Source organism: Apodemus sylvaticus, chromosome 14, assembly GCF_947179515.1.
Source record: "Apodemus sylvaticus chromosome 14, mApoSyl1.1, whole genome shotgun sequence".
NCBI lineage: Eukaryota > Metazoa > Chordata > Mammalia > Rodentia > Muridae > Apodemus > Apodemus sylvaticus.
In genome coordinates this window covers 29586000-29600033 of record NC_067485.1, presented here as the reverse complement: position 1 = coordinate 29600033, position 14034 = coordinate 29586000, and the positions used below count along the sequence as shown (strand labels likewise).

General features: G+C 44.5%; 1 long non-coding RNA gene and 1 pseudogene across 5 annotated transcripts; both read left to right on the top strand.

Moving 5' to 3' along the window:
• The first annotated feature begins 345 nt into the window (after positions 1 to 345).
• Positions 346 to 667, top strand: LOC127664528 (10 kDa heat shock protein, mitochondrial-like; annotated as a pseudogene).
• Positions 668 to 2202: 1535 nt separating this feature from the next.
• Positions 2203 to 6956, top strand: LOC127664714 (uncharacterized). 5 transcript variants are annotated; one of them, XR_007973232.1, is made up of 4 exons: positions 2203 to 2438; positions 2576 to 2678; positions 5388 to 5518; positions 6794 to 6956. It is a non-coding gene; the product is annotated as an uncharacterized LOC127664714 (long non-coding RNA). The 5 variants fall into 5 exon arrangements; XR_007973230.1 differs by having other exon boundaries at positions 2204 to 2438; positions 5384 to 5518; XR_007973231.1 differs by having other exon boundaries at positions 2205 to 2438; positions 2580 to 2678; positions 5384 to 5518.
• The last annotated feature ends 7078 nt before the right edge of the window (positions 6957 to 14034 follow it).

Below are 14034 nucleotides of genomic sequence, written 5' to 3'. Positions count from 1 at the left end.
AGAAGAAAGAAAAAAGCAACACATTATGAAGCTTAGAGGGCTAAGGAGCTGTTCCCAGGATTAACTTTGAGATAAGTCAACTTCCAAAAGATGCGTCCTCTCAACTCCCCACCACCTCACACCCCCCTCCCCCAGGATCCAGGGACCAAGTACTAAAATCCTTACAGCATGCTTGTTGGTTAAAAGCTCTTTACAGACATTTCACTTGGGAAAAAAGAATCAAAGTCAAAGTATGATTTAGTAATAGTACACGTTGCTCTGTCTGCTTGCGGATGAAGATATAGCTCATCAGCTGCCTCTCCACCACCATTCCACTGGTCACATACACCTTCGGCTGTGATACTAATGGCTAAGCTTCCGGAAACTGCTGGCCAAGCTCTTAGAAAGCTTCTCCTGTTCTTTGACAGAGAATTGGTTGAAAGGAGAGTAGCCAAAATTGTAGCCAAAGGTGGGATTATGCTTCCAGAAGAGTCTCAAGGAAGTGTTTCAAGAGATAGTTGTAGTTGTGGAATCAGGTGAAAAATGGAGGAATGTGTGGATTCAACCACTTAGTATGAAAGACAGACACAAAGTTCTCCCAGAATATGAAGGCACCAAAGTTGCTCTAGACAACAAGGATTATTTCTTATTTACAGATGGCGATATTTTTAGAAAGTATGTGCGCTGAAATCACCATTGAAATGGTGTAGCATGAACTGCCCGTTCCACTGATGTGAGCTGTTTCATCATGTAAATAATTCCCATGCCTTCTTTTATATTAAACCCTTGATACTCCAACTAAAAATGGAAAAAAAAGTGTACAAGTTGACAGGTTTTGAACCAAGAGTGTGTGTATGTTAGTGGGTTGGCCCACAGCACAGCGATACTGGAATGTGCTGGGATCTCTGAGAGATGGCAATTAGTACAAAATAATTAGAACATTAGGAATGTTGTCCTAGGAAAGGACTAATGTAGTTCTGTGAACACAGTTAACTGTCAAGAATATAAGTTGTTAGAAAGAAGGGGGACTCCGGTGTCCCACATTGTCTTGCTATTTCACCTCTTTCCTCCTGCGTGGTGCCTGTCATGATATGAGACAGCAGGGAAGCACCCCACCACCCACCCACCCCACCCCCACCCCCACCACCCACCCACACCCACACCCACACCCACCACCCCAGAGCCAGGTACATTGTCATTTCCAACCTTGGGCTTTTGATTTCCCAAACAGCAAGCTAAGAGAAAACTTTTCATTATAAAGTTCCCCGGCTTGGGAATTTTGTTGTTGCAACACAGAATAGATGAGTGCACACTTTATTAATAGGATATTTCTCAGAAGTTTTATATTGATAGGAAAATGGAGGATAGGATATAGCTCCCACAGACTTTAACACCCTACTCCCTTTTATGAATGTCACAGACTACTTATGTTTTGTTAGCTGTAATTCATGAGCCAGTATTAATATGTTTTTATTCAATGAATACTTTATTTAGCACCCAAGTTTCAGCCTTAGTTTTCTGTTACTCGTTTTGTTCCTGTGTTTGTTTATTTCTTTGGGTTATTTGTTTGTTTGTTTCATTTTTCTTTCTGGGTACCACATTACGATGAGTGATTACATATCTGCAGCCTCTTCCCGGGAGTGACAGCTCCTCAGATGATGCTCCTTGGTTTTGACGACCTTGATGGCTTTGAAGAGTATGAGGGATTTTGTACTGTCCTGAAGCTGGGCTTGGTTGATGGTCTTCTTGTGTCAAGGTTTCTGGGCTACGATGCTCAGCTGGGAGACCGCTGAGGTGAAGTGCCACTCTAGTCCTGACTATCAACATGGCTTGCCCTGCAGATGCTGCCATTGCCTAGAAAAGTCATCTCCATGGTGATGTTTCTTCTCTATCCCTTTCTCTGTGTCCCTCCTGGAAGTTATCCCTTGCAGCCCACACTTGAGAAGTGGGGAGTTGAATATGAGAGTCTGTTTTATTTTTATTTGTTTCGGGCTTTTCTGGGGGACACACTCTCATTATTCAGCCCAGGCTGCCCTTGAACTCAATTACCCTCCTGCCTTGGCCTCATAGTCATGTGCTACCCTGCCAGTCTGCTGTTTTACTTAATGGACTTAAAAAAAGAAAAAAAAAAAAGTCATTCGAGTGAAACGGAAGTGCAGACAGCTCCCATGTGCTTTCTTCCGCCACATGTGCACAGGCATACTTCCTGTCTACAGTCTTCACCAGAGTGGAGCATCTGCTACAACTGGTAGCCTGTCCTAAACAAATCACGGTCACCCAAAGTCCACAGTAAACACCAGGGCTTTGTAAACACTTGGTTTGTATACACTTGTCCAGGGGTAGACGTGGGTCTACCACTGTAGGGTTGCACAGAGAGCATGTCTATCTCTCCATCCTGCTCAGCCCTTGTGGCACTGATCTCCCTTTTTTCTAGAATGACATCTACTTAGGATCACTTGGTATGGGTTTTTTTTTTTTTTCCAGATTAATCTCTGTATTTGAGCATTTTGACATTCTTTTGTGTCTGATCTGTTCTTCAGTTGATTGGCAAGGGGACAGGTGATCTATCCCTTCTAATTTTCTTTCTCAATCCAAGCCAGGTCCCATCATTTCCCCAGATTTGAAGTCAGACATCGTCCCTTTTAGGACCTTCCTGGCCATCCCTGGATATCACTGCAGACTCAGGCCTTTGCATCCAGGTATGAGTAACTGTGTGTGTGTTTGTATGTGTTTGTGTGTGTATGTGTGTGTGTGTGTGTGTGTGGTGTAGTGGTTACGATTATTAGTTTTAAACACTCGATATTTATTCCTATGAGTCAGCAGTATACCAGATGCTGAAAACCATCTAATGGAGCAGTGGCCTATGTTCTTGCGAAGGTGGGCATTAAACAAAACAAAATAAAACGTGGCTGTGACTGAAAGTGCTAAGCACACCATACAGAGAGGGAGAGGGAGAGTTAGTTTATGCAAATATGTGTGTCTGATCTCTCACCTGGCTTGCCCCTCCCCTCCAGAGGAGAGCAGTAGTTCAGGGTGGACAGAACGTGACTTGAGGGTTCAGTAGCCATGACCAGCTCTTTTCTCCTCTCTTCCAGAGTTCTTGCTGTAGTGCCTGCATTTTCCATTTGAGATGAATTTATCTGGGGATGTTTTTCCTATTACATTTTTAGTTTTCAGTTTAAATGTTTAATTTGAAAAAATGTTGAGTGCTTTTGAGTGAGTCAGATAATTTGGAGAATGGTGAAGCTAGTTAGCCACCTTCCCTGCTTCTCTACGCCCCACACAGAGCTGAGCAGCTGCCCTGTGTTAGACAGACCCCTGAGATTCTTCAAGGCCGAGGAGGCATGCCCACCGGGCTCTATGACTCTCCTTCTAGACCACATTCCAAGTACCAGGCCGACAAATTCTGTCTCACAGTAGCTTCAAGCTTTCGCCTAAGGTCAAAGTGGACATCTGTTGGAACCTGCTCACCTAAGGGCAGACATCTCCAGGAAGGGTGTTCCTCAAAACCCTAGAACAGTGGTTCTCAAACTATGGGTCATGACCCCTTTGGAGAGTCAAACAACCCTTTCACAGGAGCTGCCTAAGACAATCAGAAAGAAGATATTTATATCATGATTCAAAAGAGTAGCAAAATTACAGTTATGAAATAGCAATGAAAGTAACTTTATGGTTGGCGGTCACCACGACACAAGGGACTGTGTTAAAGGGCTGCAGCTTTAGGAAGGTTGAGAGCCACTACTCTAGAGCCTTAAGGGCAGGGTGGGCACAAGGTGCACAGAACGCCTAAGCAACTGGGCCACTTAATTTGTCCTCTGAGCCTGGATGTCAACAGCAAGCCACCTCCCTCACTGTAATCCTGTTCCCCTGGGTAACAATGAGAATTCTACCTACCTTCACACCTGTCTCTGTGTCCATAAACACAGAGCAGTCTACATGTGTGAAGCAGGTCTTCTTTCTTTTTCCCTGTCATTTTAGCATGCAGTGTAATGTTGGCCAAAGCCCTTCTCTTTCCAGAGCTCAGGTCTTCTCTTTCCAAGCCCATGACATCAGTGCAGATTCCCATAGGATTTCGTAGGGCTTCCATTTGTCCCCAACCTCAAACAAACCTACAGCCATATACCTACATTGAGTTTATTTTTTAAACTATCGTCTAGATTCCTAGAAATAGGGTTAGCATTTTGAGGAAAGAGTATAATGTCATTGTATAGCTGTTTCCAAATGTTTCTGCACAAGATGCCCATCTCACCAGACTCCTGGCCCTGGATGCTATGGATAATTTTAAAATTTGAAAACTGAGTTGCTAAAAATCTGAACGTCTGATTAATTTTGCTATTGTTCATCTGACTCCCAGGGAGGGAAGGGGGGATGGAATCAGCATCATTCCAAACCTCTTGCTATTAGCACTTCCTTCTCTCTAATTCACCTAGTTTTACTAGCCCCCACCCCCCACTTCATTGAGAAAGGTGTTAGTTTTCTCATATCAAAGTATAACCATTTAGCTACATAGTTACAATCATTACCCACTTTCCCTTGCTAGCTATCAACATATATTCTCATGTAGCTATTGAATAATCAAATACTTAGGTTTTTGGTAACATTTCCTGTTTTCTGTCCTATTTAAAAAGAAACCTCCACCCATCCTCAGTTCTGCTCTAGTCTTTTTATTGCAGTTTGCCTCTCTCCTCCCTTTGCGGAGGAGCCAAGTCGGGAAACAAAGGCGCTCTCAGAAACAGAGAGGCCTTGAAGTCTGTTCTCTGGGCCTATTAGGACTTTAAAATGTCTTGTCTTCCAGCAGCCTCTCTTAAAACGTCAGCACAGCTGCAGTAGTAACACTTCAAGGTTGTGTCAGGAAGCAGGGCTGGGCTTTGGGAGAACTTTACAAGGACGGACAGCTTGGAAAAGAGGACAGAGGGAAAAGGCCAACAGGAGGGGGGGGAGGGGAGGAAGAGGAGGAGGGAGACAAGGAGAAGGAAGAGGGGGAAGGGAAAAAGAGGAGGAAGAGGAGGAAGAAGAGAAGGAGGAGGAAGAGGAGGACAAGGAAAGAGAAGGAGGATGGGGAATAATCCATGCACCTAGCAAGCGAATTAAGCCACACCTCTGTGTAAGTCAGGGTAGTGATGGAGGCTGAGGAGAAGCAAGATGGCAGGGCCAGACTGCATAGCCCCTGACACCTAGGGGTGGGTGCTTTTAAGAGGGAAAGCTAGTCACAGAGAGAAGGCCCTCTGTACGGTTGAAGAACAGAGAAGGAGGGAAGTCAGGGAAGGCTTCAAAGAGGGCAGGAGTGAGGATGAAGATGAGGCGTTGTCCTGGCTAAGTAGCAACAGACTGAGGAAGAGGACCTTCTGAAGAGAATGGCAGGACAGAAGTGGGAGGAGCGTTTTAGGGAAAACTTGCTTTCCAGACAGACCGACAGACAGAAAGTGTGTTCAGAAGAGAGGTGGCAGCAAAGCTGGGAAGAGGACTGCAGGAGACAGACGGAGTAGCGGCCTGGCTGTGGTCCTGGAGGCAATGGAGTCCAAGCGGCAGAATCAGACAGGTAGGTGGCCCTGTCCCTATGCCACAATAGGAATCCATCAGAATCCTTGGGTCCATTTGCTCTTCCAGTTCATGGTGGGTGGATTTTAAAAACAGACACCCTCACTCAGTGGGTCCCCTCTCCTGAGCCTACTGAACCCACTGGGATTCTGATGATCAGACCTATTAGGTGTGCAGCTTCCTATCTGTGCCCCCAAGGCAGTGTGTCTGTAAGAGTCCTCAGCGTTTACATCCACCATTTCGTCTTACCCGGCTTCTCTGTGAGGTTAGAGATTGGCAGCAGAGAGCTCTGCATTGCCCAGGGTCTCTCTCTTGGCTAACTGTTCACAGAATGGACACAGAGTAACCAAGTCCCCAGAGCAGCTGATCTGCTCTGAGGAAAGTGACCTGACACTTAATCAAAGAGCATGTAACACAGATGGAAGCCAATCAATAGCTCATAAGCCTCTGGCCAAGAAGAGGCTCTTGATCCACTCCAAGTTGGTGAAATGCAATAAACCCTTGCCTGGAAATGCTCAGCCAAATACCATCATCATCTTCCTCCTCCTCATCTTCCTTCTCCTCTTCTTCCTCCTTATCGTCCCCTCCTCCTCGTCCTCCTCCTCCTCCTTCAACTCCTCCTCTTCCTCCTCTTCCAAGTCCAACTCCTCTCCCTCCTCCTCCCCCTCCAACCCCTTCTCCTCTAACTCCTCCTCCTCCAAGTCCAACTCCTCTTCCCCTTCCCTCATGGTTGAACTTAGAAACCCCTCGCCTTGAGATTATTCCAATTATCTTGCAAAGGGAAAACGCTCCATAGCAGTGTCTGAGTTACATCATTTTAGACCTGACTCAAGTCACGTGTGAGTCACACCAGGCAGCCCCGTGCTGCTGGCTCACCAGCCGGCAAATCCCCTCTTTTGATTTGCTTGTTAGAGATGGATTTCTTGTCGGCTTGCAACTGAAGGAAGTATCACTGTGCTGGGTACAAAGTCCTTCTAAGAAGTCTGCTCCTGCACCCCGTCCCAGCTCACCAAAGGCAGTAGGCATAGCATTGTGAGGCTATGTGCCACTAGATAGGGCGACACTTGCTGCCAGCTGCTCAAGCCAGAGACCCTTGTTTGTTGGACCACTTCTGGTAACAGCTGTATCACAGAGGTCTGAACACTGGCTGCCACTGCCTTGTGACTCACTCCCATACTTAGTCGCTTTGAAAAGTAACCTTCAGTGTAGCACACAATTGTGTAGGTTCGCTGCCTCGTTTAATCTTGTTATGCATTTCTCTCTTTTTTTTTTTCAGAGTACACAGCTGGAGGAGAGCTCTTCAATTTTACCTAAGCTCATCTCTTAGACCCAAGAAAGCCAAAGTCTGAAGAATGACAATCAAAGAGCCCCATTACCCTTTGTAATCAGACCCCCTCCCCTGCAACCTGGCTTTATAAATAAAGTTTTATTGGCATAGAGCCATGCCTGTTAATTTCTGTAGTGTCTATGGCCGCCTTCATGTAACAAGGGCTGACGCATGGTAGTTTCTAGACCCGCATAGTCTACAAAACTGAACATGCATACTGTGATCCTTTACAGAAAATGTTGTTCCCTCCTTCTCTTGAAAGTAGTCTCCCGAGTCTCTGTGTGTTGAGTTTATTTAAGGCAGTGTTTCAAGCACTTGCCATGAACAGAGTTTTGGACAAATAAAGATCTACAAAGATACAAGCCCACTACCCATACTGTTTGAACCCAACTGACGTCTTTTCTAGCCTGTCATCTCCTCTTCCACTAGAAATGGGAATTTAAAACTAGAAACCCACTTATTTAAAGTACCTTCTATATCCTTGGCACTGCCCTGGGTCTTGTGACTCTATCACTGAGTCAAAAGCATATGAACCCAAGTATCTGTGAAATACATACTCCCCCCTAGGGCAGATGAAGAAAGCATTTCTCACTCCTGTCCCCAAGACCAATTATAGCCCAAGCTGATAGACTTTTGGAGGGCAGAGTTGGGTCTCAAATGCAGGTAAAACTCACTGAATGCACGTGCTTCTGGGTGTGCTTTTGTGTCATCACAGAGAATCACATGGTCTCAGTGGCTCTCCTCCTTCAGTTCCAAATCTCTATTTCTTACAAAAACCAGGCCAGTTCATCAGAGAGCCAGCAGGCCCATCATCGGGGTGGGAAAGCCCACCTCTGCCCTTTCTACCAAGTGTCCTCTTAAGAGCAGACACCCAAGGGCAGAACATAGAAGTCAGGTCCCAGCCCCATGTTCCCAAGGGATATCTAGTAATTTAAGTGAACTTCTGTCAGGCTTAAAGTGTGCAAATTACATACAAATGTGTACTCTCCTAGGAGACCACAAGGCAGCAGCACTTGAGAATTTTTTTTTTTTTTAATTTCTATGGCTCAGGTGAGGAAGAGCAATAGGAAGGAAGAGAAAGACGTGAAAAAGATAAGGGCTCTCAAAAGGCAGGACCAATCCAAGTCATCAGCAGACAAGAGAGCCTTGGGGATTATCCTGTCTGCTCTGCTTTCAGGCCAAGGCCCCTCTTCTCTCTGTAGATCCTCCTCTTCTCTCTGCAGACCCCTCTTCTCTCTGCAGACCCCCTCAAAGAGAGTTAGACAAGGGGCCGGTGCCTATGAACTCAGAACTCTTTGAGAAGTGTCCTGTTAAGCCAGTGTCTGTAATCGAAGCAGATGCATGCCAACCCAGGACACAGTGAAATTCTATCTTACTCAACACTCGAGAGAAATGAGGGGTGGGGTGGGGAGAGTTTGTATTTGTACTACAATTTTAGGATTATGAAGGTTGTTCTAAAAACTTCCCTACCCAAACTCTCACTTTCTTCTGTAGTTCTGCACTACGGACACCGCTTTCTGGAGACCTTAAATGACTCTCTTCTGTGTACTCTGAGGGTTTTAATGAATACTGTAAATCCCCTTAAAGTAGTATCTGAGCTGAAGGAAAATTACCTGTGTTTATTATCCTCAGGCTAAACTGAATAGCAAATTGCCTTAGAGAAATTTATGACTGAACTCTTTCCTGATATGTCGAAGGGCTGAAGGGCTTTCCCTGACACCTGGAAAACATCACTACAACTCAGCCACTGAGATCTGAAGGGATTGTTGGGACTGAGAGTCACATCTGTGGAGTGTCAGGCATGTCAAAAGCTTCTATACTTATTTAGGAGAAAGAGAAGAAAGATTTGATCACTGGACCAGAATCTCATGAGAGTTTGTTGTGTGTCAACAAATGCTTGAGTTTTATGTGGGAGTGCTAGTCTAGATGATCAGAGATGAACTAATCAAGTCCCTGTCCTAAAGCTTAGAAACAAGTCCACTAAAGAATTTGCAACTCAAATATATATAATAAATGTGTCACTTGTTATATTTATTATATATGTTATATATTAATATAATTTTAGAAAATAAACACTACTGACTAAACACAACTAAAGTGAGTGTAGTATAGGAAGAGAGGTAGATGGGACTGGGTGTTCTTGGAGAGCTAGGATGAGCACCCACAAGGAAGACTCCAGTGGGAATGGATTTGTGGACTTGTGGGGTAAAGAGAAGATAAGGTTAGAGCAACAGGGACCCTTGGAATGTGCACTGTGTTGGGCGAGGGGCTTATATGTCATGAAAGGGATGTAGATTCTATTGTAAACAAGCCAAGCAGTAGGGGGATCTGAGCACAGACTAGCTGCGACTCTAACTGCTATCTGGAGAAAGTCTAAGAAGCAGATCAGGAGGAAGGAGAGCAGAAGGAAGGGAAACAGTAGTAAGTCCATCGCCAGAGTGACATGGGCCTGGAACACAGGCTGTTGGCTAACATCCTGTCTGCCTTGTGAGCCTCTGTTCCCAGCCCCACAGTGGGTATTTGGTAAACAGTGAATGAGCAGAGGAATACAGTCCTGACCCCGGGGCACTCACAGCTTCCAGTTGAGGCAAAAGAAGAAGCTCCTTTAGCTGTGACTAAATGGGTGGTGATCAGGGTGATTGTTTGCAGGAGGATTGATGTGAAAGATGTCTTTTCCTGGCAGAGCCCTAGAGGAAGCCCGATGCTGCGGCTGGGACTTGCAGAGACTCTCAATGGGAAAGAGTTATTGAGGGACAGAAAGGGGCAATCTGCTGGAGCACTCTGGCCACTGAACTGACATCCCGAGAGCTGAGCTGTCTCACCTTTATTTGGGACTCAGGCCTGCCCCTTGTCTCTAACCAAATGCCTGCAGAACATTCTCTTTGGCTCCCTTCGAGCACACTCAGAAATTCCTTTCAGTTCCCTTTTCTGTTGGCTATGCTGTAGACAGGGATGGGCCCGCTACCCTCCACACCCTTGGGACTATCCATCCGGAAGTACTGAGTCAACAGCCCTTGCTCAGAATCCACCTCAGTCTCTTCCCACACCTCAAAGAAACCTTTCCCAGGAATGAGGTGGGGCAGCAGGAGGAGAGGGCGGATCTCAGGGGTGGGAGGGAACTGGGATCAGGAGCCTGGGCCTTGCACACGGATGCCTAGAAAGTCTGCTGCACACCTTGGTGGATTCCATCCTGAGAGTCTAACTGTGCAGGTCTGAGGTAGGGCGAATCTATGTCTCTCATCAGCTCCCAAGGATGCAGAGCCCTCCAGGACCACCCTTCAGGAATACTGTTCTGTATGAAGCCACAAGAAGTTTGCAAGAGAAAAAGGATAAATTTAGCCATGGTTTCTAGAATGTCTAGTCCTGGGCTAAGGGAGTTGTTTTGAATAATCTCTTTTAATTCTTACCCAGCTCTGGTTTGTGAGTATTTAAACAGACAAGACTTAGGGAGACTGAAAACTCGCTTAAATTATATAACTTAAAAGTGATCCTTGGCCCAACAACCTGACTCTACTACCTGAACTATAAAGAGAATTTTCAAGGGGATAAATTTGTAAGGTCTGATTATGATGCATTATGAGTGACAGCTAGTGAAAGAATCAAGAACTTTCTAGAACAGCTGAGCACCGAAACATTTTTGATCAGCAAAGGATGTGCCTGCAGCCATTCCTAGATCCAGTGGAAGCACGGGGTCCTTCAACTTCTACAGATCAATAAGAACCTTAGAAAAAATTAAAGGACTAGGTAAAGCACATGTCCAGCTTGAGGGAAACCCTGGATTCAGCCTCCAATACTACAACAAAGTATGTGCATATGTGTGTGTACACATACATAATTTCAATTTTAAGTTTTAAAAAGGACTCTGGAAGACATGGTAGAAAATACCTATGACTGTGATCCTGGCACTTAGGAGGCAAAGGCAGCAAGATCAAGTGTTTGATGCCTGTTGGACTACATAACAATTCTGTCTCAAAACACACATACTCACTCATACACACACACACACACACATACACACACACACATACACACACATATACACACATACACACACATGCATACATACATACATACATACACACACATATACACACACATACACATGCATACACGTATACACACACACACACACATACACACACACACCCCACAGGATATAATGATGTAAGCATGTAATCCCAGCACTAAGAGATAGAGGCTGAAAGACCAGAAGTTAAAGATTGTCTTTGGCCATCGAGCAAGGTTGTAGTCAGCCTGGACTACAAGAACCTCTGATTGTGTTTATATTCTCTTTTAAATCCCTCAAAATGCATAAACAATAAATAAATAGAACTGAGGAGGCTGTTTGTCTCTCCCCCATTAAGAACACATAGAAACAGCCATCTATGAGGAATAAGCCATCACCACTGACGAATCTTCTGGCACCTTGCCCTTGGATTTTGTAGCCTTCAATGCCTTAAAATCTATTGTTTATCCATTTATTATAAAAACTATCAGAGCATAAAGGAAGCATAACACTCTTATCGACTTGTGGTGTTTATCTGAAGACTCTGTTTTGGTATAAAAATCTTTCCTGAAACAAACAAATAGAAAACTCTGTCATGTTGCTTGTTCTCCCACCCAGTAGACTTAACACTCTCGGTGCTGTTCTGCCCAAGGTAAGTAGCAACTGCAATAATGACTGCTCTGGCAAGACATGACTGCTAGTGCAGTAGTGGCACACACATCACGGGAGTAAACAATCATTTCCTCTTTGGATTTGAGTCCCCCTTCACAAGATGAAACCCACACCCGACACCATTGTTAAGCCAAGAATGGTGCTTAGATGGCCCTAAGAGAGAACTCCTGCGATCACACTGTTAAGTGGACATAGTACTAAATTGAATCCTGATAACTTATGATTATACCCATAGACCAACCCTCATCTGAGAAACTTCTATTTGCAGTAGATGGTAATTAATACAGTGACCCACACTTGGCCATAGTGCACAGAATATGAAACTGCAGAATGTTATTTGTGTGTGTGTGTGTGTGTGTGTGTGTGTGTGTGTGTATACATATATATCCATATATATGCTAAGAGCCTTCCGGACTCAGTCAGACAGCTGTACAAATGTACTCACAGTAATGGTTGTGACTGTACACACAAAACCCATGCAAGCCCAAGCTGGACTAAATCCTAATACAGAGAGGAGAACTGGGCATCCAATCCCACCCCAAGCCTTGAAGCCACTGGAAATTGTTATCTGCTGGGAGAAGGAGAGATGGTTGTCTCTAACAGCATAGACTTTGGTAAATTAGCCACACTCTAGTGGAAGACCATATACCCAAGGATATCTTGGGCAGCACAAATTGGTCTTTACGGCTTGTCTTTTTTTAAAAAGACACAAATTCGGATAGATAGCAAAGGAAGGTGGAACTGGGAAATGAATATGATCAAAAGACATTGTATGAAATTCAAAACTTTTGAAGAACTAATAAAATTTTTAATTAAAAAGTAGCAGCTAATTTGCCTAAATTTTCTTCTTCTTCTTCTTCTTCTTCTTCTTCTTCTTCTTCTTCTTCTTCTTCTTCTTCTTCTTCTTCTTCTTCTTCTTCTTCTTCATCGTTGAAGTGTAATAAATAAGAACCAAGATAAAGCAGGGGACACTGAAGCAGGGCTTGGGGGTTGCAATGTGATGTCAGAACAGAGAGAAAACAGGCTGAGAATGTGAGATGTTACATACAACAAAAGAAGCAGGGTGAGCTACTTACCTTTGTGTTATCTCTGTTAGAGCAGAGGGAGAGCAACGGTTTGACTTAACACCCTTACCAGAGGGAAGTCCCGGAGGAGGATCCTAACTCAAACTCTTCTGGGAAGAAAGTCCCCCGAATGTCACACGGAGTCAAAGCTTGACCCGCAGCTTCCGTCCCAACCACTGACTTCCTCAGTTTTAGATTCTCCTCCTTGCAGATGTCACAGCAGATCGCAAAGACTGTTGAATGTGCTTAAATAATTTGCTGTCTGGCAAAACGAACCACAGGGGAAGGAACTGTTTCCCTGTAGGATGCCCTAGCTCAGAGTCAGGGGCTCCTTCCAACCTGTGCACGGAGCCTGATCATTATGTACCTCACTTCTGCATAGGGAGACCCTCTCACTCCGGGCTCCCAGAAAGGTGACACCTTAGGATGTCACATGCGGTTCCAGATCAGCCTGTGGAGAGGCAGGGCAGCCATTGGGGCCAGTGGCCAGCCTTTCTTTGCTTATCTTTACTTTCTAAGCATCCTTTCTAAACTTCCATGAGCTCCTGGCCCTTAGGATCTTAGAGGCCATTATAGTCAGCAAATGATGTTTTTAATTATGAATCTGAATTAAAATACATTCATTTGCACTTGGTTTCTCAGACTTTGGCGACCAGTCCCTGGACACTGCAGTTGAGAGCAGGTTTTTCTCTTTTTCTCTGCCTATCCTTTACGTGGCAGAAGGGAGTGAAGACAGGATTCTTTATTGACCATTCCTGCAGACACTGGGCACCTTTCTCCTTCTCTGGGGATATTTGACCCACAACCCTACAGCCCCCCCTTCAGTTCCCATACAGATGGGTCCCTCAGTTAAACTTCTGCTTTTAGAGTCTGGCATGGTAGAGGCTAGCTGCAACCTATCAGCCTGGGAAACTGAGGTGGGAGAATTATGAGGTTTTGGCCAGCCTGGGCTATATAGCAAGATCTTGGCCATAAAATAATAAAATAAAATAAAATAAAATAAAATAAGCACCTGCTGGGACAAAGGAAATTCTAGCATTTCCAAAAACAACAACAACCAGACAACACCAAAACCAATCAAACAAACAATAACATCAACAACAAAAATGCATACATTGAGAAATCATTTATAGTCCTCAACTATAGTAGCTGTGTTCATATTGAATATATAGAAAGTCTGTATATTTAAAGTTTCCACAAAAGGCTGATGGGGATTATGCCCGTATCCAGTTTGGCCCAATGGAAAGTCAATGTAGCCAGATCTCAGATCTGAAAGGAATTGTTTCTATGAACTAACTCTTATGGCCACATTTTACTGTATAAAATGAAGTACTATTTGCATACAAGATATACATAGCCTTCTCTAAACTTCAGCTCATTCCAAGGTGCCTTTTGATAGTGAATGTGATATAAAAATAGCTGTTGTCCTGTTGTGTTGAGGGAATAAA